General features: G+C 36.6%; 1 long non-coding RNA gene across 1 annotated transcript; it reads right to left on the bottom strand.

The window, feature by feature from the left end:
• Positions 1-26,186, bottom strand: LOC129876256 (uncharacterized). Its single transcript, XR_008763347.1, has 3 exons — positions 25,652-26,186; positions 10,668-10,735; positions 1-387 (listed from the first exon to the last, which is right to left on the bottom strand). It is a non-coding gene; the product is annotated as an uncharacterized LOC129876256 (long non-coding RNA).

Genomic DNA, 26,186 nt, shown 5'->3' with positions numbered 1-26,186 from the left:
CTGGTCCTCAAGCGAACCACTTGGTCCGATCACTCATTCAATCACTCAGCGGAAGACTCGATGCAATTTAAAAAGACATTCAAGTGTGTTAGCCAAATCAACGATTCAAGAAGAATAATGTATTTAAAACCAACCTCGTCTCAACTCTGTATCAAAGGATAGTTTTCAAAATCAAAACATTTACTCGACACATTTACTATCTGTCTATATAGCCTCTATCACTATCCAGAAGGTGCCAATAACAAGTTCATGGCTACCCAAAAGAAAATATCAAAAGGTAAAATGAAATAATATTATTTTCTCCGAAAGCAAGGAGGTCTCACCACTATCAGGAAATAAAAATAGATCTTCAACGCAGCGCCTATTGATGATCTCTAACACCTGTATCTGCATCATAAAATGATTCAGGCCAAATGCGTCAGTACATGGTATGTACGAGTATGTAAATAGCTGGAGAAGAATACGATCAACACTCAACATAAATCAACTAACTTCGAGGGACTAAACTCTACAATCAACTGGACTCGACAAAGAATACAAGTTTAGAGTAAACAATGCTTTTAAAGAGAATAGACTTAGTAATAGGTAACTCAACCAATCAAACTGTTAATTTTAAATTTGGGAGTTTCTCTTATCCGACAACCACCACCTATGAGCCGGTGATGTACAATGAGCCGACATCGTTGTCACATCCGTCCAATACTTTTCCACGATAAAGGATGAATCAACCAATCTTGGATCTACAATCAACCAAATCAAGTCCTCTTTTTTGGGACAAAAGAAAAACATCCAATTTTATGGTCCAATCCTCTCCTACGCTGGCTAGGTAGTTATAGAGTTTGAGTTGTTTGTTACTCTCACTGAATTCGATGCTCGTTACTTCTCCTAAGTCTCAATATGCTCATAAGACTCAGATCAAATCAAATCATGCAAATTGCCTCATCTAGTCACATTGGACTCTAATCAACTCAATCAAAACTCAATTCATCAATTCTTCCATTAAACTTCCTTTCAAGACTCATTCATGACTCATCAAGACTCCGATCAACAATTATTTAGACTTCAAATTATTTAATTCAAACAATAGTAAATGTAAAGACTTCTAATATGCAACCCATGTTCGATTCATTCTCATTCAACATTCACCCATCAAACCATTAAGACTAAAATCATATTATAAAATATTAAAAATAATATTCAATTAGGGTTCATGAAAATGAAAGCATGAACGGGTATCTTAATTACTCAACTCATCGACATCAGCAAGGCATAATCAAATTTGTATATGCAAAGACTCATTAGGAGCATAAATATATCAAGAAAACTAATATTGTATGAACATTTGAATTTTACTCTAGGATCAATTCAACTCAAAGAAGATGTAGGAAATGTGGACAAACATAGTCCCATGTTCTGATAAGCCTTTCATACTTGGAACTCGAAAAACAATCAAAACTTGAAAGATGGAAGTGAACGCTTGAAACCTAGTTTCTTTCTCCTCTCCAATTCTTTCTCTCAAATAATTCTAAGTGTTAGTGAGAGTCTAGGAATTTAGGGTACTGATAAGGAAATAAAAATAGTTCTAAAATTTTAGGTTTTTGATTTGGTAAGGGTGAGAAAAGACCAAACTACCCATCGCTAAAACTATCTCTAGTCGTATACGGGTCGTTGTACGAGTCGTAGAGTCTTCTACGACTATTCGTAGAAGCCTGGACCCAAAACTTGGGCTTATTGGAATTTGCACTTCTCCCCTACGGTCAAGTATATGGTCGTACACATGTCTACGGCTCGTAGAAATGACTCATAAAAGACCTTCACACTTGGTCAAATATCAAACCTCGAGAACTATTCTATGACTCGTAAACATTCCTAAGATTCACCCTATTGAATCGTAACAAAAGTATTTAGGCATTGATATTCTTCTCAAAATGGACTTCAACCTATGACTCATTTCTCTGGGTCGTCATCTTCTCTACGAGTTATCAATAGACTCGTAGACTCACTTCTAGATTAGGTCAATTTTTAAACCCTAATGTCAACCCTATGATTCACTCATATGATCCGTAGGAGATCCTATGACTCGTAGGTAAACTCGTACAAACCGGCATAGTTCACTTTTCTCAACTTTACTCATGGTTCTCAAATTTGGTCTAAGCAAGAATAACACAGGGTGTTACAATATCTCTCTCTAGGGTTCATTCATCCTCAAATAAAGACCAAGCTAAAGCACACTCAAGGAATGAATTCGAATCAAAAGTCAAATACTCAAGCAATTAAACAATCAACTACTCTGACTCAAGAATACACATCAACTCCAACTCGGAATGAACATTAGCTCAAAGATAGGGAAAAGGAATATTACCATCAACATCATTATTAGAAGGCACGAATAGCTGGGGGTATTTAGCTTTCATATCCTCTCCAGCTTCCCATGTAGCCTCCTCAACAAAATGGTTTCACCATAAAACTTTGATGGATGAATCCTCTTTAGTTCTCAACTTGCGAACCTAACAATCAAGAATCTGATCCGAAATCTCTTCATAAGACAAACTCTCTTTCACCCCAATGCTCTAAGTCAGAACAACAAGTGAAGGGTCTCTCAAACACTTCTTAAGCATAGAGAAGTAAAACACAAGATGAATAGATGCTAACTCTAATGCCAACTCTAACTAACTCATAGGCTACATTACCAACCCTCTTCACGATATTATAAGGACCAATGTAGCAGAGACTAAGCTTTCCTTTCTTCCCAAATCTCACCACACCCTTCATGGGTGAAACCTTTAAGTACACCCAATCATTCACTTTGAACTCCAAATCTTTTCTCCTAACATCAGTGTAAGATTTATGTTGACTCTGAGCAGTCCTCAACCTCTCTTGGATGATCTTCACATTTTCCATAACTTGGTGAACTAAGTCTAGTCATATCAACTCACCTTCACCAACTTTAAACCATCTAATTGGTGACCTATATCTCCTCCTATACAGAGCTTTATTCTTTCACGACCCAAGTCTAGGGCCTAGATATGACACGGTGAATAAGACACCCGGTGGTACCTCATCCAAGCCTCTTATCATTCATTAAGCTCTTTATCATTATTTCCATTTAAGAATGTGTGGAAGGAAAAAGGGTTGTTGTGACTAAGGGAAAGACAAGATTGCATAAGAAAATTAACCACATCAAAATAACATGTTTTTGTCCAATAATAGCTCACTAATTTAGAGTTGGTGGGGGATAAAACATGTCTCTAGCTCACCCTCAACTTAAAGTCAAAAGGACCAAAAGTAATCCAGTAATCTATATATGACATAATCTAGAAAAGATAGGAATGTTGTTCCTGAAACATGGGAACTCATCACAATAGTAGTAGCCTTCAACAATCAAACTTAGCTATGGGGAGGAGAGTGTGAAGCAACGTCAGTCCCTACATGGTGATATCATGTAGGCAAAAATATGTGTTAGTACTTTGAATGTACTAAATATGTCAGCTTGCTATACAATGAAGAACATTAAGACATTTATGAGCAATATGCATAAGAGAATTCATACATGAGAAATCATTATATGAAACCTTGAAACATTCATTTTATGGAAAGATGACTGTAACCGATATTTAAGACCATGTGAGTTATTACATGGAATCCAACATAACCCTCTACGTTAGCATGGGGAGACTACTTGGAGGTTAGAACTCCATCAACTTTAATCATTTCTTTAACTTTAGCTTTAAGGGATAATTGTGCATCCACTAGCCTAAATAGCCTACAAGGGCTCCTATGTTGGCGCATAGTTAATGTAACATGACACTTTACTTAAGGATCCCTTAGGTCGAATCCCCAACTACATGCTATATTTAGTGCTAGATCAATCCCATGGAATAACATTTGAATATCATAATAACATAAGCATTTATATAACTTTAGATATCAAATCACTATTCGATGGGATAGCTCATTAAAAACCTTTCATTTGATTCAAATATGTGAGAAATTGTTCTTTCACATTGAATCCTTTCTTTGGCTAAGAAGTCATTTCATCATCAATCAATCATTTCATAAGACTTCCTTAAACATAACATTTTCTTTCATAAAATTTAATTTAGAGTCAAAGCTTTCAATTCAACTTCATTTCAATAATGGTGGAACTAGGTGGGTTCATTTCTTTGAAACTTCAAACACATTTAAAAAAATGCTAGCATGCATGAGAGTGATGGAAATGCATCAATTGAAACATCTTTAAAAAAAACACAAAAATACTTCAAAGTTACTTTCATGCCTTCATATAATGACCTTGATAAATCATTCATTTCATGAAATTGAGAGTCAACATATATCAATATAGATAAATAAGCTTCAAATAGATAATAATCTATGCATTTGAATCATCATGTAAAAAACCATAAGATTTCATCTTTTAAAATTAAAATACTAAGTTGAGAAAATATTTGGGCTTCATAGGTGAAAGAACCCATGGATGAGACCCAATACCTTGGGGAAACAAAATCCCTAATGAAAGCTTGAGAAGGAATGAAGACTTGAAGATGCCTTGAGATGAAACCCTAACTTGGCTTGAAACTATTGGGAGAATTTGAGTGGTGAGTATTTGTGTTTGAGAAGTTAGTGTGAAAGAAATGAGGAATTTGGAGGGCTTAGGGTCTTTTGATGGGTGAATTTTTTCCTCAAAATGACTTCATTTTGAATTAAAATACAGGAAAAGACCAAAATGTCCCTTTTAAAATCTGACTGGAACAGGCTTTACGGGGGACCTTCATGGTCTGTGGTATTCACCATGGCCCGTGGTGAGGTCCTATAGTGATTGACTTGGGAAAGTATCTTTGGAAGACTGCAGGGTAAGTCTCTGAACTTTCTCCATGGAGACCTTTCATGGTCAGTAATGGGAAACACGGCTAGTAGAACATGGCCGTGGTGCAGGTCCTGCAGGATGCTTGTAGAGTGACCACCACAGAAACACACTACGGTCTTTGGAGGTATCCATGATCCGTGGTGGTTGTTCATGGCCCTTGCCTTAGGAAGTTTCCTTAGGGTCTTGGGGAAAGGTCACCACGGAGGGCTTCACGGCCTGTGGTGCTCACTATGATCCGTGTTCTTTCATCGTGGTTCCTTTTCTGCAAGTCTGATTCTATAAATCTTTACCACAATTGCTCACCATGGTCTTTGGTGCTTACCACGGCCCTTGATGGCTTCCGTGGTCAACTCCTAGTGCCAGTTGCTATGATTTTCTTTAGAATTCATTCTTTGTTCCTTGGTTTAGGACTTTCCAAATTTTTGGAGTCTTATAATATCTCCCCCTTGGGAACATTCTTTCTCGAATAAGAATCATTAGCATAGAAAAGGACATGGCACAAGGACTAGCAGCCCAACATGAATACAATGACACTTGAAATCCATCAAACACGATATCTTTAAACTATAGCATAAAACATAGATTTAAAATTCAACTTCAAGAATTTTCATGCATATGAAGACTTTAGAAAACTGAAATATAAGAGTCTTAAACACTTGAGCATGAATAACTTAGTGCCTTAGGCTTGAGTAAAATGAAAGAGATGAGGGTAATATTTTATCATACCCGCTTTCGCTTCCCATGTAGAACTGTCCAGTTGTTGATTCCTCCAAAGGACTTTAACGGATACAAATTCTTTGTTCCTCAATCTCTTGACTTGTCAATCCAAAATTTCAATTGAAACTTCTTCATAGGTCAAGTTTTCTTCAACATTCACTATCTCCAAAGACACAATGGAACTAAGATCACCTACACATTTCCTCAAGATAGACTCATGGAACACTAGATGAACCATGGCCATTTTCAAGGGAAATTACAACTCATAAGCAAATTTGCCAACACGTATCAAGATTCCATAAGCCCCTACATACCTAGGGATCAATTTCCCCTTCTTACCAAACCGAACCACACCCTTCATGGGTGAAAGCTTCAAGTACATCTAATCATCCATATTAAACTCAAGGTCCCTTCTCCTAGTATTGTAATAGGACTTTTGACGACTTTAATCCATCTTCAACCTTTCTTTAATGACTCTCACTTTCTCTAAAGCATCAAGCACCAAATCGTGTCCCAACAAGGTTATCTTACCCACTTCGAACCAACCAACATGATACTTACATCGCCCCCATACAAGGCATCAAACCACGCCATCTCAATACTTTAGTGGTAGCTTTTATTATAGGCAAACTCGATGAGCGGTAGATGATCATCCCAACTCCCTTTGAACTCTAACACACAATCCCTTAACATATCCTCTAGTGATTGAATTGTCCTTTTGTCTTGCCCATCGGTTTGAGGATCAAAATTCGGTGCTTAACTTTACTTTAGTATCGAGGCCCTTTTGAAATGATTTCTAGAAGTAAAAAGTGAATTGGGTACTATGATCCAAAATAATGGACAATGGTACACCATAGAACCTCACCATCTCCCGCAAATACAACTTAGCACAATCTTTAGCACTATAAGAAGTCTTGACTGGTAGGAAGTGAGCCGACTTAATTATTCTATCAACAATAACCCAAATCAAATCATGATATTTCCGAGTATGAGGCAAACCCACTATAAAGTTCATATTCATATATTCCCACTTCCAAGTAGGTATTTCAATATCTTTCGCTAGGTAACCCGGTCTTTGATGTTTGGCCTTCACTTATTTGCAATTCGAACATTCGGACACGAACCTTGCTATGTCCTTTTTTATGCCACCCCAATAATAAAACTCCTTCAAGTCTTGGTATATTTTAGTCGAACTAGGGTGAATAGAGTATGAAGAATTATGAGCCTCCTTCAAGATTAAACCCCTAAGGCTATCCACATCCGGAACACATAACCGACCTCAATAGTATAGTACCCCATCTCTCCCTTACGAAGAGACCTCTACTTTCTTTTCCCTCACCAACTTCTTTAACTCTAGAAATGTCGGGTCAAGGTCTTGCTTTGACTTAACATCTACTACCAAAAAGGATTTGGAGGCATTATGAACAACTATTTAACCATCATCGGTACCACTCAACTTCACCCCTATTCTAGTCAATCGGTTAATAACTTTTACCAACTCTTTCTTCCCTTCATCAATATAGGCCACACTCTCTATAGACACTCTACTAAGTGCATCGGCAACCACATTGGCTTTACCCGGATGATAATTCATGCTCATATCATAGTCCTTGAGTAGTTATAGCCACCTCTTTTTCCTTAAATTGAGGTCCTTTTGGGTGAACACATATTGGAGACTTTTATGATCGGTAAACACATCCACATGTACTCCATAGAGGTAATGCTTCCAAATCTATAAAGAAAAACCAACAGCTGCCAACTCGAGATCATAGGTATGGTAGTTACATTCATGCACTTTAATTGCCTTGAAACATCGACTATGACCTTATCATTTTGCATCAAAGCATAACTCAAACCAATATTTGAAGCATCACAATAAACCACAAATCCTTTTAGTCCTTTCGGTAGAGTCAAAATAGGAGCAGAGGTAAGTCGATCTTTCAAAGTTTGAAAACATTTTTCACATTCATCCATCCATATGAATTTTGCCTTCTTTTGGGTCAATTTCCTCATAGGAGATGAGATGGAAGAGAACCTTCAATGAACCTTCTGTAATACCCGAATAGACCTAAGAAGCTCCTAATATTCGAAGGAGATAATGGTCTAGGCCAATTATTGACCGCCTCTATTTTCTTAGGATCAACCTTGGTCCCATCATCGGACACTGTATGACCAAGGAAAGCCACCTCTTTCAACCAAAATTCACATTTGCTAAATTTGGCAAATAATTATCTATCCCTCTATGTTTGAATCACGACTATCAAGTCATTCTTATGCTCTTGCTCACCCCGAGAGTAGATTAGCATGTCATAAATGAAAACTACCATAAAAGTATCAAGGTAGAGTTTTAACACCCTATTCATTAGATCTATAAACATCATAGGCACATTCGTCAACCCAAAAAATATCACCATAAATTCAAATTAACCATACCTTATTCGGAATGCCTTCTTGGGAATGTCACACTCTCTCACCTTTAACTAGTGATAGCCAGACTGAAGATCAATCTTGTAGAAGTGACTTTCCCCTTGTAATTGATCAAACAAATCATCTATTCTAGGGCTTGGGTACTTGTTCTTAATGGTCACTTTGTTCAATTGATGGTAGTCTATGCACATTCGAAGCGACCAATCCTTCTTTTTTACAAACAACACGGGAACACCCCATGGTGAAATACTTGGCCTTATAAACCCTTTTTCTAACAAGTCCTTTAATTATTCCTTCAAATCCTTTAATGGAAATAGGTTGGGTATCGAGGAGGAGATCGATACCAAAATCAACTTCCCTTTTAGGAGGGATACCGAGAAGGTCATCAAGAAAGACATTGGAAAACTCATTGACTATGGGGACCGACTCAAGAGGAGGACTTTCAGAGTCGACATACCTGAACCTTATGATGTGGTAGATCAACACTTAGCAATCAACTTTCAGGCCTTAAGACAAGAAATGAACTTACCCTTTACTACCGAATCATGAACTTTCCATTCAAGAATAGACTCATTAGGGAATTGAAACTTGACTTGATGAGTCCGAAAATTTATGGAAGGATATGATGCATGTAACCAATCTATCCCATGTATAACGTCAAAATCCACCATGTCAAGCTCTATGAGGTCACAAGGAACAAATTTATGCAAAATAGAAACAGGATATCCCTTATAGACTTTTCTAGCACCAACCGACTCACCAACAGAGGTAGACACCAAATAAGGCTCTACTAATATTTTTGGCAATACATCAAACCTATTAGTTAAGAATAGAGTAACAAACAACAAATTTACACCCAGATCTAACAATGCATATACATAAAAAGCTAGGATATTTAATATACCAGTAACAACATTGGGTGCTTCTTCAACCTCTTGCCTATCATGCAAAGCATAGAAGTATTTGGTACGTTGGCCACCTCCTTAAGCTTGTTGACCATAAGCAATTTGGACTTGAGGCCTACCACCACCACCGCCTCTATAATCCTGATCATGATGACTCGGTTTGCCACACTTGAAGCAGGCATTGGAGCCGGCTAAGCATTCCCCTTTATGAGTCCTTCCACACTTCTTACAAATGGGAAAAGCTTGAGCACCAACATTCTCTCTTGGTGACCATTGGGTTAGCACCCTTTTCTTTGTTGAACCATGGAGGAGGAGTATTAGTGGAACCTTATCCCATAAACCGTTGTCCACCTTGGCCTTTGCCATTGTTACCATAACCAGACCTTTGAGGGTTGAACCCTCCACCATCCACTCTAGCCTTTTTAAACCCCATTGACCTCTCCCTCAACTTTTCTTCTTCAATTTATTGTACATATTTCATTAGTCGGGAGATGTCCATCTTTTTTACCAACATGGCCATTTTTCATTCTTTGGACACCAAGCTAGAGACACCGAAAATAAACTTGCTAATCCTTTCCCTTGGATTGGAGACCATAAAAGAATCATACTTAGATAATTTAGTAAATTTGAGGGCATACTCCCTCATGCTCATACTCCCTCGTGATCATACTTCTTTGGCGAACGATGATGAATTCTTGGATCTAGACTTCCCTTAGCTCCAAAGGGAAGAAGCAGTATAAAAAGGTACCTTTGAATTCTTCCTATTCTATAGGCCCTATTTTTTCATCCCTCCCAACAACCCATTATTCATACCAAACTCCGTGCCAAACCTTTGATTTGATAGACCACAAGCTCGGCCTTCTCATTTGGAGCCACAACCATGATAGCCACAATCTGCTAAACCTAATCAATGAAATCCATAGGGTCCTCATCTACTTTAGAACCATCAAACTCAGGCGGATTCATCCTTAGGAAATCCCGAATCCTAGAAGCTGGATTTGCACTTGAGGAGAAGGAATGACTTTATTCCCTTGGTTGGCTACAACTTGAGCCAACAATGCGATAATATTGTAAAAATCCACATGGTTTACCCCTTTCTCATAATGGAAAGCATCGAGAACCAGAGGAGCTTGGTCCTCATCATCAACCCTTGATCTTGGAGGTGCTCTTCCTCGATACATTATCTAGAGAACATAAAATAGTTTGTTAATTAGAGGAAGTATTAGGACACTCTAGGGAATGACATGAATTGAAATAAGTAAAAACTTTCCTAAACATCCCATAGTCTCTTATTCATAGTTGTGGCACACTTCACACCATGAAAAAGACCTTATTTGATGTGGTATGTTGGACTCTGAGGACTATTTCAAAACCTCAAGCTTTGATACCAAGTTTGTCATGACCCAAGCCTAGGGCCTAGACGCGACATGAAGAATAAGACACCCGGAGGTACCTCACCCAAGCCTCTTAGCATTCCTTAAGCTTTTCATCGGTACTTCCACTTAAGAATGAGTGAAAGGAAAAGTTTTTATTGGGACTAAGGGAAATAAAAGATAGCATAAGAAAATTAACCACATCAAAGTAGCATGTTTTTATCCAATAATACCTCTACTAATTTAGACTTGGAGAGGGATAAGATGTATCCCTAGCTCACCCTCAACTTAAAGTCAAAACTACCAAAATTAATTCAATATTCTATACATGACATAAGATAGAAAAGATAAGAATGTTGTTAATGAAACATGGGAACTCACCACAATAGTATTATCCTTCAATAATCTAACTTAGCCATGAGGAAGAGAGTGTGGAGCAATGCCGGTCCCTACATGGTGATATCATATAGGCAAAAGTATACGTTAGTACTTTGAATGTACTAAGTATGTGAGTATGCTATACAATGAACAACATTAAGACATTTTTGAGCAATATGAATAAGTGAATGCATGGATGAGAAATCATCATATGAAACCTTGAAACATTCATTTTATGGGAAGATGACCATAACCGACATTTAAGACCATTCGAGCTATTACATGGAATCCAACATAACCCCCTACGTTGGCACAGAAAGACTACTTGGCGGGTAAAACTCCATCAACTTTAATCATTTCTTTAACTTTAATTTTAAGGGATAATTGTGGATCCACAAGCCTAAATAGCCTACAAGGGCTCCTATGTTGGCGTATAGTTAATTCAACATGAGACTTTACTTAAGGACTATAAAAAATAAGTATTCCCTTCCGAGGATCGATGATTTGTTTGATCAGTTGCAAGGTGCTAAGTACTTTTCAAAGATTGATTTAAGATCAGGGTACCATCAGGGATGAGCTCGAGAGAAAGATATTCCAAACACATCTTTTAGAACCAAATATGGACACTTTGAGTTCTAGGTGATGTCTTTCAGATTGAATAATGCCCTAGCAGTATTCATGTATCTAATGAATAGCATATTCAAGCCATATCTACACCTGTTCGTGATCATATTTATTTATGATATTTTGGTATATTCACATTCAAAAGATGAACATGCAGATCATTTGCGAGCAATCCTTCAGGTTCTTCGAGATAAGAAACTTTATGCAAGGTTCTCTAAGTGCGAATTTTGGTTGAAATCTGTGGATTTCTTAGGCCAGATTGTATCAGATGAAGGCATTATGGTGGATACACATAATATTGAGGCATTGAAGGTTCATGGAGGGGTTTTCTTTAATTTTGGCACCACTAACAAAGCTGAATAAGAAATCAGCTAAGTTTCAGTGAATGGAGGCTTACGAGCATAGTTTCCAAGAGTTGAAGGGAAAGTTGACATAAGCACCAGTTCTAGCCTTACTCGAGGGTTCAGAGGGCTATGCAGTGTACTGTGATGCTTCTAGCATTGAGTTGGGATATGTTCTAATGCAACACGATAAGTAGATCGCATATATTTCAAGGAAATTGAGGAAGCATAAAAAGAACTATTCGAACCACGATTTAGAGTTGGCAGCAGTTGTGCATGCGTAAAGAATTAAGACACACTATCCTTGTGGCATTCATGTTGAAATTTTCACAGATCATAAGAGCCTTCAGCATATCTTTAGACAAAAGTAGTTAAATCTGTGACAACATCGATAGCTTGAGTTATTGAAAGACTATGACGTACATATTTTATATCACCCAAGAAAGACGAATGTTGTATTCGATCCCCTTAGTCAAAGATATATGGGTAGTTTATCCTATTTAGGTGTTGAGAGGGGTGAGTTAGCTCGAGAGCTTCATTAGTTAGCTAGATTAGGAGTCAGATTAGTAGAGATAGATGATAGTAGGGTCACAATTCAGGACACAGCCATATCATCTCTAGTTTTGGAGATAAAGGCACAATAGCATGAAGATCCTATCTTGAACTGCTCATAGCTAAGGCTCAGGAAAAGGAGTCTTTAGACTTTTATATAAAAGGAGATGTATTTCTTAGATATAGAGGTCGATTATGTGTTCCGAATATTGCAGGGCTTTAATATCAAATTATGGCAGATATATATCATTCCTATTATTTTATACACCCAGGTTCGATAAAGATGTATCATGATATTAAAAGGGTCTATTGGTGGCACGAGATGAAGAAGAACATTGTTGAGCTTGTGGCATGGTGTCCTAATTACCAACAAATAAAGGTTAAGTATCAAAAGCCTGCTGATAGCCATTCCTGTGTGGAAGTGGTAGGCAATTAATATGGATTTATTACAAGGTAACCCCGGTCAAGTCGTATGTTTGATTCTATTTGTGTAATTATTGATAGTCTAACAAAATCGGCTCACTTTTTACCAATCAAAACTACTTTTAAGCCGAAGACTATGCAAGGATTTATGTTAGAGAGATTGTTAGGCTACACGATATCCCAGTAACTTTTGAAAGTCTTTCCAGAGAGGATTGGGGACACAAATTAATCTTAGTACAGCCTTTCATCCTCAGACAAATGGCCAGGCTGAGCGCACCATTCAGACGTTCGAGGATATGTTACAGGCATTTGTGCTTGACTCTAAGATAAGTTGGGATGACCACTTACCTTTTATTGAATTTGCACATAATAATAGTTATTATTCAAGCATCAGGATGGCACCTTATGAGGCTTTGTATGGGCGAAAATGTAGATCCCTTATTGGATGGTTCAACGTAGGTGAGTCAGGGTTGATTAGAACAGACTTAGTAAGGCAAATAGTGGAGCAAGTTAAGCTTATTCAGGAGTAGTTATTGAAAGCTTAAAGCTGGCAGAAGTCATACTCAGACGTGCGGTGAAGGTATTTAGAGTTTTACGTCGATGACTGGTATTCTTGAAAGTCTCACCTATGAAGGGTGTTATGAGATTCAACAAGAAGGAAAATCTTAGTCCAAGATTCATTTGTCCATACTGAATCCTTCGAAGGGTAGGACGAGTGGCTTATGAGTTAGCACTACCTTTGAGGCTAGAATCTGTTCATCCGGTTTTCCATATATCGATGCTATGAAAGTGCGTAGGAGACCCTTCTCAATTTGTCCCAATAGAAGATGCTCAGATCACAGAAGAGTTATCATATGAGGAAACTTCAATTGACATATTAGATTGACAGGTACGTAAACTGAGCACCAAAGATATGACTTAGGTTAAAGTATTCTAGAGAAACAAGAATAGAGAAGAGGTGACCTGGGAAGCCGAGGATGACATAAGTTCAAAATATCCTCACTTGTTTCATACTCACTAGTGATGGCATCTCAGGTTATAGTAGTGAAATAAGGTAAGATACCTATTTGTTCTTTATATTGTTGCTTATTATTAGGGTTGTTGATATTGTATTTTTGCTCGCACTGATATTGCGGAGCTATAGTACATAGCTATTTATGTCGTCGTGTGAAATGCCTAGTTTTAAATTTTTGTGTTTTTGGTTCATGGGTAGTCATATTTACAAAGGATACTCTGACAAAAATTTGGAAAATCCTAAGTACTTAACCGTATGACTCATACTTTTCATTCGAGGACGAATGTTTCTAAGGGGGAAGGATGTAATACCCTAATTTTTCAAAACGTCTAAATTGGCTCGTACCTTCATGATAAGAAAAGAGAGTTATTTAATAAATTATAAATTATGTGTTATGTCACATTTTAAGTGTTCAAGGTTCGTATTTTAAGTTTTGAAGTTTAGCGGCTTGCAAAATAAAAGTTGGCGAAACTTATCGTAAGTTCCTTTATAAAGACTTTTCTGAAATTTTGGTCAAATGTCTTGGAACTTTTCTCCCAATATATAAGAAGGGTACCACAACCTATCATATCGAAGTTCTACAAGTCTAGTTTCCAACATATAAATTATTCATCAATACAACTTCAGAATAAAGAGATATTCACATTTTTGTAATACTGCACAAGTAGGCATGTGAAGCGGGGCCCCTAGGTCAGTGGAACTTTATATATATATTCTTCTTCATTCCTTTTCTTCATTTTTTCAGTAATAAACTAGAAAAACCTTCTAATCCATTTCTAGGATCACTCAAATTAGTAATTTTCTCTACCTAAGTCCTTGACGAAAGTTGATCTATGGTTGAGCTCGTCATCCTGGTATAATTTGTTTTATTGATTTCATAGCGTATCACACTTTGGTGTTGGGGTAGCAAGGTTTTGGAAATATCTTAAGGATTCTAGGTGTATTACGAGCTTAAGATCAAGGTAAGACCCTTGTTTTATTGATTCTAGCTTTGATAAGCCGCAAATAGTAATTTGCAACAAAACTCCTTATCTTTTGTTAAATTTTCATGGTACCTTATATTCGTGGGATGATTTTAAACATCTCATATTGTAGTATTAGGGAAGAATTGGGAAAGAAGTCAATAGGTCACGTGAAGCCATCAAAAAAGGTATGCTAAGGCAATTTCATTCCTTCGACATGTTTCCATAAAGCTTAGAGGTAATATGAGAAGGTGTTGTTATCATTGTTATACTTGTAGGGATTGTTGGTTGTTGGCTACCTAAGTAGTTGTAATCCTCCCTTTTCAGGATTTATATTCTATTAGTAGCAGCCTTATGTTGGGCATGACTTAGAGATTATTTGTATAGGTTGCTTATAGCTTATTTTCTCGCCTTTACCCTATTGAATTATTTTTGTTTCCTTGGAGCTATTGTGGTTAGTTGTAGGAATGTGATCTTTGCCTAAAAGGGATATGTGCTTCCTACATAACTATCGTGTTGCCTAAGAGGGATATGACCTGCCTATGGGGCTATATTGATGCCTGAGAGTGCTATGTGTTGCCTACGGGGCTATAAATTGACTGTGAAGTTATATTGATGCCTAAAAGGGTCATTTTCTGCCTACAAATGTATATTATTGCCTAAGAGGACTTTATTATTGCCTACGGGGATAGGGGACTACCAATAGGGGTATATAGACTAAATTGGCACCTTCTGGGCTTATGGGGGCCTAGGTAGGTAGTCGTGGTTATTGTTTGTAAATGCCGAGCTTATGGGGGCTTGGTCAGGTTATAGTCTATTTCTTTTTGGTATGTTTAGATTCTAAAGTAGCTTAGTATGCTTATCTTAATCTTGATTCATTTATCTGATTACTCTCAGTATATTATGATACTTTCTCATAATTTATCGCCTTTTATACTTGGTACATTATTTTGTACTGATGCACCATTGCCTGGAGGCACTACATTTATGCCTGCAGGTCCCAACAGACAACTGGATGGACCTCCTCAGTAGTAGAGTTGAATTCTAGCAGGTTTACTAGCTCTTTTCTTTCGGAGTTACAAGAGTTTGGAGGTTTGTTAGCTTTTGTTGTATATATTTAGGTCGGGGCTCTGTCGTGCCAAGCATTACTACTCTTAGAGGCCTGCATACTAGTGTATGGATTTTATAGTTACGTTATGGCCATATTGGTCTAGTTTGTTAGGCTGCTGAGGCTTATTGGGTTGCTGAGGCTTGTTAATTGTTTGATGTGTTGTCCTAATATATACCTGCTTTTAGTTTTGGTCTAGACTTCATGGTGACCTCGACGGCCCAATTAGGACTTGTGTGTTAGGTTGCTATTTCTTTATTTGAACCATTGGGAGTAGCTGTTTCTTTTATAGATTAGTTGACAGGGGCCTTGCCGGTCGAGGGCTAAATTTTAAGCCGAGATATACTTGTTTGTTTTATTAATTGTGTGTAGTTTTCATGCACTAGTAGCAAGTGGTTCAGTAGGGCCAGCTTGGGCCTGAGTTTTGGCATTAGATGCCAGTTGTGGCCCTTTAGTTTAGGACATGATAGAATTGACCTATCATATTGAATCCTTTGTTTGGATAAGAAGCCCTTTCATCATCATTCAATCATTTCATAAGACTCCCTAAAATATAACATGTGCTTTCATAAACTTTCATTTAGAGTCAAATCTTTCAATTCAACTTCATTTCAATCATGGTGGAACTAGGTGGGTTCATTTCTTTCAACCTTCAAACATATTTAAAAAAATGATAGCATGCATGAGAGTGATGAAAATGCATTAATTGAAACACCTTAAAACAACCCACCAAAATAATTCAAAGCTACTTTCATGCCTTCATATAAGGACCTTAATAAATCATCCATTTTATGAAATTGAGAGTCTCTCTCTCTCTCTCTCTCTCTCTCTCTCTCTCTCTCTCTATATATATATATATATATATATATATATATATATATATATATATAAGTTTCAAATAGACAATGCATTTGGAATCATCATGTAAAAATCCATAAGATTTCATCATTTAAAATTGAAATACTAAGTTAAGAAAACATTTGGGCTCCATGGATGAAAGAACCCATGCATGAGATCCACATACCTTGGGGAAATAAAATCCCTAATGAAAGATTGAGAAGGAATGGACACTTGAATATACCTTGAGATAAAACCCTAACTTGGCTTGAAACTCTTGGGAGAATTTGAGAGGAGAGGATTAGTGTTTGAGAAGTTAATGTGAAAGAAATAAGGGATTTGGAGGGTTTAGGGTCTTTTTATGGGAGAATTTTGACCTCAAAACAACTTCATTTTGAATTAAAATATCGAAAAAGACCAAAATATCCCTTTTAAAATCTAGCCAAAACTGGCTTCATGGGGGACCTTCATGGTCTGTGGTATTCACCACGGCTCGTGGTGAGGTCCCGTGGTGATTGACTTGGGAAAATATATTTGGAAGTCTGCAGGGTAAGTCTTTGAACCTTCTCCACGGAGACTTTTCACGGTTCGTGAAGGGAATCATGGCCAGTGGAACGTGGATGTGGTGCAGGTCTTGTTGGAGGCCTACAGAGTGACCACCACGGAAATACACCACGATCCAAGGAGGGCTCAATGATCTGTGGTGTTCACCCATAGCCCTTGCCTTGGGAAGTTTCTTGAGATTCTTAGGGAGGGGTCACCACAGAGTGTTTTATGGTCCGTGGTCCTTCATCGTGGTTCCTTCCCTGCAAGTTTGATTCTTTGAATCCTTACCACGGTTTTTCACCATGGTCTATGGTGCTTACCACGGCCCTTGATGGCTTCCATGGTCTACTCCTGGTGCTAGTTTATGTGATTTTCCTTAGAATTCATCTTTTATTCCTTGGTTTAGGACTTTCTGAATTTTCTGGGGTCTTACACATACGGAGCCGTTTGAATACTCGAATGGAAGATGTTATTATAAAAAAACTCAATAAGAGGTAAGTGATCATCCCAATTACCTTTGAAGTTGATAACACAGGCTCTCAACATATCCTCCAAAGTGTGAATTGTACTCTCTGCCTGGCCATCTATTTACTGATAGAAAGCATTGCTAAGGTTCACTCTCGAACCCAAAACTGAGTAGTGAATTGAGCTCCCCTATCTAAGATAATAGACAAATAAATCCCATCAAGTCTGACAATTCCTCAAAGATACAATCTGACATAGTCCTCTGCGGTATCAGTAGTCTTAACCGATAGGAAATGGGCTGATTTGGTCATCCTATCCATGATCACTCAAATAGAGTCATGCTTCCTACGGGAGCGCAGCCAAGTTATGAATCCCATATTGATCATCTCCCACTTCCATTCTAGAATTTTAATGTTCTGAGCTACTCCACAAGTCCTTTGATACTCAACTTTGACTTGTTGGCAATTTGGGCACTTGGAAACAAAGTATTCAATGCCTCTCTTCATATCAATCCACTAATAGACTTCTCTTAAGTCATGGTACATTTTTATAGAACTTGGATAGATTTCCTGGAGTTATTGACCCCTGCCATGATTCTCTCTCGAATGCCATCAACACGTAGAACACACAATCTCCCTAGATACTGCAACACTCCATCTTCCCCTTTGGGAAAATCCATTACCTTCTTCTTGTGAACGTCACCTTTCAATTGGAGGAGAATAGGATCTTGTTCTTGATTTTGTTTCACCTCAGCAACTAGAGATAATTCAGTCTCATTCTAAACAATAACACCACCCTCACTAGAGTCAATAAGTTGAACACCAAATGTACAAGCCTATGAACCTCTTTAGCCAACTCTTTATTTCCCTCCCCTACATGGGCAGTGCTCCCCATAGATAACCTGCTAAGAGCATCAACAACCACATTAGCTTTACCTGGTGGTAGAAGATACTCATGTCATAATTCTTGAGCAACTTCAGCCATCTCCTCTTCCTCACATTTAAATCTTTCTAAGTAAACACATATTGCAGGCTCTTGTGATCAGTGAATACATCAACATGCATGCCATAGAGATAGTGACTCCAAATCTTAAGAGCGAACACTACGGCTGCCAATTTAAGGTCGTGAGTTAGGTAGTTTATTTCATGAATCTTAAGCTGCCTGGAAGCATAGCAAATAACTTTACCCTTCTACATTAATACATAACGCAATCCAACTCTAAACGTGTCACAATAGATAAAAAACCCATCTGCTCCCTCAGGTAGGGACAAAATTGGAGTAGTACTCAACCTCATTTTTAGCTCTTGAAAACATTTCTCGCAAGAATCTAAACATTGGAACTTAGCCTTCTTCTGGGTTAGCTTAGTCAATGGAGATGATATAGACAAAAACCCCTCAACAAACCTTCAGTAGTAACCATCCAAGCGCAAAAAACTTCTTATGTCCGTCGGGGATGTGGGTTTAGACCAATTATTTACCGCCTCAAACTTTTGCGAATCAACTCATATACCCTCACCAGATACAATATGGCCTAAGAATGCCACCGAAGCAATCCAAGATTCACACTTTGAAAATTTAGCATATAATTCCCTATACTTTGAGAGTCTGAAGAACAATTCTGAGATGATTGGCATACTCCTCATTTTTGGAGTAGATCAATAAGTCGTCAATGAACATAATCACATACATGTCCAAATACTGTTTGAACACTTTGTTCATCAAGTCCATAAATATTGCAGGATTGTTAGTCAAACTAAAAGATATAACAAAAAAGTCGAATTAACCATATCGGATCCAAAAAATGGTCCTTGGGATATCACATTCTCTCACTTTCAACTGATGATAGCCCGATCTGAGGTATATCTTTGAGAAACAAGTGGCAATCTGAAGTTTGTCAAACAGATCATTTATCCAAGGAAAAGGATACTTGTTCTTTATGGTGACCTTATTCAGTTGATGATAGTCAATGAACATTCTCAACAACCCATACTTCTTTCGTACAAACAGGACAGGAGCGCCCCAAGGTGAGACACTCGACCTAAGGAAGCCCTTATCTAACAAATCCTTCAACTAATCTTTCAATTCTTTCAACTCAGCAAGAGTCATTCTATATGGCAAAATAGAGATAGGTTGTGTATCAGAAAGGACATCAATCCTAAAGTTGATTTTCCTATTTGTAGGGACTACGGGCAGATCCTGAGGAGATACTTCAAGAAACTCATTAACCATGGGGACTGACTCAAGAGATGGAGACTCCATACTATTATCTTTAACCTGGATGATGTGATAAATACACTCTTTTGAGATTAACTTTCTGGCCATAAGGTAGGAAATAAATTTACCCTAAGGCATAACAGGACCACCCATCCACTCTAAGACAAGATCATTTGGGAATTTAAACTTAACAATCTAAGTCCTACAATCAACATAGGCATAACAGGCATAAATCCAGTCCATGCCAAAAATCACATCAAAATCAACCATGTCCAACTCAACTTAGTTAGCCATGGTATCCCTGTGAAAGATTGACACAACTCAATCTCTATAGACCCTTTTAGCTAAGACAGACTCACCAACATGAATAGACACACTGAAAGGCTCAAGAAGAAACTTAGGGATTTTATCAAACTTGTTAGCCACATAAGGGGTTACAAATGAAAAAGTGGTATCCGAATCAAGCAAAGCATAACAATTGAAGTAGAAGACTCAAAGAATACTAGTGAAAACATCTGGTGAGTTCTCCTTATTCTGGTGATTAGCCATAGCATATAGATGATTTGATCCTCCACCTGCACCTGAAGTAGTATCTCTCTGATTACCTCAAACTGGTGGTGTCGTGGTAGAACACTAGGATCTATTTCTCCACATTGGAAATTCTCTCTAAAAATAGCGCATCTGACCATACTTATAACAACCATTCCCACCCTCTCTGTACTTTTCCAGTAGAGCTTACCACACTTTCCACAAGGTGGCTTCCCTTTCGAACCTTGAGCCACACTAACTTAGGATTGCAAACCCTGGGCTCTAAAATTTTGGTAGATTTGTGCCTTTTGATCAAACTTATTATACTGCTCAGGTGAACTTAGCGATGATGGAGCATAGTTAGAAGACCTTTTCTGAAAAAAAGATCTGTTGCCCTTACCTTATTTCTGCTAATTCTCATGCCGAGCTGATTTGACCTTCTTGCTCAGGTGTTCTTCTCTGTCTTTCTTCTTATCATCCTCAACTTACTGAGCATACACCATCAATCTGAAAATATCCATGTCAGAAATTGGAAATGATGTCTTGTACTCCTTCTTTATATGTCTTTCCAATCAAAAGACAAACTTTCTCATCTTAGACCTCACATATGGAACCATCTCTAGAGCATATCTAGATGGATGGATGAACTTAAGGTTGTTCTCCTTCACGATTAGCCCCTCTTGTTTCAAATTTATGAACTCTTCAATTTTTGCTTCCCTTAATTCTCTAGGAAAGAAGTGATCAAGGAATGCTATCTCAAACTCATCCCAAATACAAGGTTAAGCAACCTCACCATGACTCTCCTCCCACTAGTTATACCAAACATTAGGAACATCCTTGAGCTAGTAAGATACCAACCCAACTCTCTCAATCTCAGTAGAATGCATTGTTTTTAATATATTTCATATCTCATTGATAAAGTTATGGGGTCTTCTTCCACCTTAGACCCTATGAAGACCAGTGGATTCATTCTCAAGAAGTCTTGGATCCTCACAGAAAATGATGGATCTTGAGAGATAGAGCTGGGAGCTGGTGAACTCTGGTTACCCCTCAAGGAAGCTACCAACTGAGTGAGCATGGTAATAGCTCCTCTGAAATCAGCCTCTAAAATTAGAGCAAGCTAAGTAGTAGGCATTTGGGTTTCCTCTGTAGACCAGGCAGGTGTATCCCTAGTCCTCACTCCAAAAGGTTGGGGAATCTCAGATAGTGAAATCTAAGAATTGGCAGAGTTCCTCTGATTGGCGGTATGCTTAGAAGGCATTATCTACAAATGCGTAAACGCACGAGTTAGGGAGGAACTTCTTAGAGTTGAAACTCTCACAAGAACTCAGAATATGAAGAAGTGAAATAATTTCTAATGTGTTGTAGCCTCCTTATTATAAGTGTGGTGCATGACACACCCTAAGCAAGATTTTACTAGACATGGATTCATAGACATCCTAGGACTCTTGAAATCTGTGCTCTGATATCAAGTCTGTCAAGTCCCGTGAGGGTACCCTAGGCATGGTCAAAACTCGAAAACCATTATTGTCCCCAAATGAACCATTTGGTTCGATCACTCATTCAATCACTCAGTAGAATACTTAATGTAACTTAAAAGAAATTCAAGTAGGCTAGTCAAATCAATAATTCAAGAAGAATAATATATTTAAAATCAATCTCGTGTCAACTCTGTATCAAAGGATAGTTTTGAAAACCAAATCATTTACTCAACACATTCACTAGTTGTCTATGAAACCTCTATCACTATCCATAAAGTTTCAATGATAAGTCCATGGCTACCCAAAAGAAAATATCAAAAAGTCAAATAAAATAAAATAATTTCCTCCAAAAGTACGGAGGTCTCACAACAATCAAGAAAGGAAAATAAATCTTGAATGGAGTGTCTATTGATGATCTTTAGCACCATTATCTGCATTATAAAATGATGCAAGCCAAATGATATCAGTACATGGAGTGTACGAGTATACAAAATATCTAGAGAAGAATACGATCAACAGACTCAACATAAACAACTCACTTCAAGGGACTCAACTCTACAATCAACTCGACTCAATAAATAATGCAAGTTTAGGGTAAACAATGCTTTTAAAGAGAATAGACTCAGTAATGGTAACTCAGCCAATCAAATAATTTATTTTAAATTTGGGAGTTTCTCTTATCTAACAACCACTACCTATGAGCCGGTGAGGTACAACGAGCCGACGTCGTTTCCACGTATGTTCAATACTTTGCCATGGTAAGGGAAGAATCAACCAATCTTGGATCCACAATCAGAAGGGAAACATTCGATTTTAGGGCTCTCCTAAGCTAACTAGGTAGTTATTGAGTTGAGTTTCCTGCTACTCTCACTCAATTCGATGCTCGATACTCTTCCTAATACTCAATATGCTCATAAGAAAAATTAGATCAAATCATGCAAATCGCCGAATCTAGTCACATTGGACTCTAATCAACTTAATATGATCTCAATTCATCAATTCTTTCCTTTAGACTTCCTTTCAAGACTCATTCATGACTCATCAAGACTCCGAATCAACAATCATTTAGTCTCCAAAATATTCAATTTAAATAATAGTAAATGTTAAGACTTCTAATATGTAACCCAAGTTTGACTCATTCTCATTTAACATTCACCCATCAAACCTTTAAGACTAAAATCATATTATACAACATTAAAAATAATACTCAATTAGGGTTCATGGGAATGAAAGCATGAACAGGTATCTCAATTACTCAACTCATTGACATCAGCAAGACATAATAAAATTTGTATACGCAAAGACTCATTAGGAGCATAAATATATCAAGAAAACTCAAATTGTAGGAACATTCGCATTCAAATCTAGGATCAATTCAACTCAAAGAAGATATATGTCACGTGGACGAACATAGTCCCACTTTATGATAAGCCTTACATACCTGGAACTCAAAGAATAATCAAAACTTAAAAGATGGAAGTGAACGCTTGAACCCTAGTCTCTTTCTCCTCTCCAATTCTTGCTCTCAAATAATTCTAAGTGTTAATGAGAGTCTAGGCGATCAGGGTACTGATAAGGGACTCAAAATAGTCCCAAAACATCAGGGTTTTGATTTGGGAAGGATGGAAAAAGATCAAACTACCCTTCACTAAAACTGTCTCTAGGCCGCCTACGGGTCGTTCTATAAGTCTTAGAAGACTATTCCTAGAAGTCTGGACCCAAAACATAGGCTTACTAGAATCTATACTTCTCCCCTATGATTCAAGTCTAAGGGTCGTACACATATCTACGGCTCATAGAAACGACTCGTAGAAGACCTTCATATATGGATGTCAGACCTCAGGACCCATTCCATGAGTCCATTCTACGACTAGTAAACATTCCTACGATTCGTCCTGTTGAATCGTAAAAAAAGTACTGAGGCATTGATATTCTTCCCAAAATGGACTTCAATCTATGACTCATTTCTATGGGTCGTCATCTTCTCTACGAGTCGTCAATAGACTCGTAGACTCAATTGAAGACTTGGCCAGTTTTCAAACCCCAATGTCAACCCTACGAGTCATTCCTACGATCCGTAGGAGTTCCTATGACTCGTATGTCAACTCGTACAAACTGGCACAATTCACTTTTCTCAACTTTTTCTCATGGTTCTCGAACTCCATCTAGGTTAGAATAACACAGGGTGTTATAATTTAATTCTTTTGATAATGTTCTAACGTTTTTTGTTCCAATATTTTTGTTGATTTTTATAGTATTTCACTGTTAGTGAAATAAAATAAGGATATAGGGGGTATATTGAAAACTTTATTTTATACCACTACTAAAGAAATTGAAATGTATGAATTGTGGTATGAATAATGAATTAAACTATGTAGTTTGTATAGTTCAAATTTAGATAATTGTTTAATTGTATGAGATTGGTTTAAATTATGGGTTCATAATTAAGTGGAATTAATGTATAATATTGATATGGATTGTGTTCTTGAAATGAACTATATAAAAAATGAATTAGCAGATACATGTTGGACAGTATAATTTTTGTATGAAATGTGGTTAAAAAATTACATAGTATAAGGGGTATATTGTAAACCTTATTTCATAACACTAACAAACAATGTGAATTTAATGTGAATTGTATGAATTGTGGTATGAATAATGAATTAAACTATGTGATTTTTATAGTTGAAATATGTATAACCGTTTAATTATATGATATAAATTGAATTACGATTTCAAAGTTAAGTGGACTTACAGTATAATATTGATATGGATTGTAATTTTGAAATGAACTATATTAACTGGTTTGCTAACAAAAACACATTATCATTTTAAGTGTATATAAAAAGTGTATATAAACTAGTCGTCGGATGAAAGAAAAAATAACAATTAAAGTAGTGTAGAAAAACTGACCCAGCACATGGTGTATATGATGTATATATAGTGATTTGGTACTATATAGAATCACTAAGAACAATCGATTTGAAATTTTAAAGATAAAAACACATTTATATCTACAAAACACAATCAATTCAAGTTTTTGATATAAAATTTTAGAAAAACAAAATAAAATATATGCAACAAAACAAATGATCATAAAATAACATATTATTTTTGTTTTTCCAATCTATAAAAAATTGCATAAAAATTGAGGTTGCATCTTTTACATGGCATATTTAGAAAGAAACCTAATGGAGATTCCTTAAATAGTTCGTCATTCAATTATATTTAGGTAATCAAATACATCAACATTGGTGTAGGGACACCAATAAGTATAATTCTTGTTTTCCCTGAAATGTGTAAGAACACATATTGAAATGAATAAGCATACAAACAAAATATAGTTATTTGTATGTTGTTTTATATACAAGGCATATGACATACGCATGGCAAATACATTTTATATACATTAAATACATATTCTATATAATTATTGAGGACATGTCCCAAGCAAATGAAGACTATATATGTAGTATCAAAATGACTTTTCAAATTCAATCATCAATTATTTACTGATTGTATTAATTTGATATACAAACTGATTATTATGAATTATATTTAGCCAATTCAGATGAGAAAACTAATTTAATACAGAATACAAAACATCTTATACAAACGGTAAGAATAACTATTTTAATATTTATTGGGTCTAGAAGTGTATTTTATAACTTTATATAAAATTAGTATAAAATCATGTTTATATACAAAAATCATAGTTATGCTATCTTAATACCACTTTCATTCTCAAATCAATCACAAATTATAATGACCCACAAAATTATTGTTTGACTTTTTTATAAAATATTTATATACAATCCAAAAAAAATACTAAAACATAACATATAAATTCTGTAAAATAAAAATAAAAATAAAAAATAAAACGTTTCATACCTTCAGAACATCTTTCCTTCTTTTTTTTTTCTTGGAATCTTTCAAATCTGTGTTCACACCCACACTAGGCTTGAATTTTTTCGCTCATGAAGTCCCTCCTTTAATTATTTTTTTTACCTCTTTTAACTTGTGAATCATGAATAAAGTCGGAGTCTGAATCTTTCGATGGAGTAGATGCGACATTCTTATACTTTCTCTTTTTAGAGGTTTGTTTTGTAGAATTGATACCGATGGCAATACTGCCACTTTTCGTATTATTCTTGACTTCTTTTTCAATGTTTGTGTGAGCAAATTGAAGGTTGATCGATTGCTCACACCATGCATATGTTCTAATCTGAGATCTTTTCGGAGCGTAACATTAGCTTTCGATTTTTTGTTCATAATTTCGAATTGAAACAAAAAGCCACAGAAAAAATCAAGAAGGAAATTGAAGAAGGAAAAAAAGTTGAAATATAATTGAAGATTCACTAGCTGAAACTAACACACGATTAGTGCTACCATAATGGAGAGAAGATTCACGGGGTTTCATAATGAT

The sequence above is a fragment of the Solanum dulcamara genome, chromosome 2 (genome assembly GCF_947179165.1).
Source record: "Solanum dulcamara chromosome 2, daSolDulc1.2, whole genome shotgun sequence".
Taxonomy (NCBI): Eukaryota; Viridiplantae; Streptophyta; class Magnoliopsida; order Solanales; family Solanaceae; genus Solanum; species Solanum dulcamara.
Note: the sequence above shows the minus strand (reverse complement) of the source record. Positions and strands in the feature narration are given on the sequence as shown.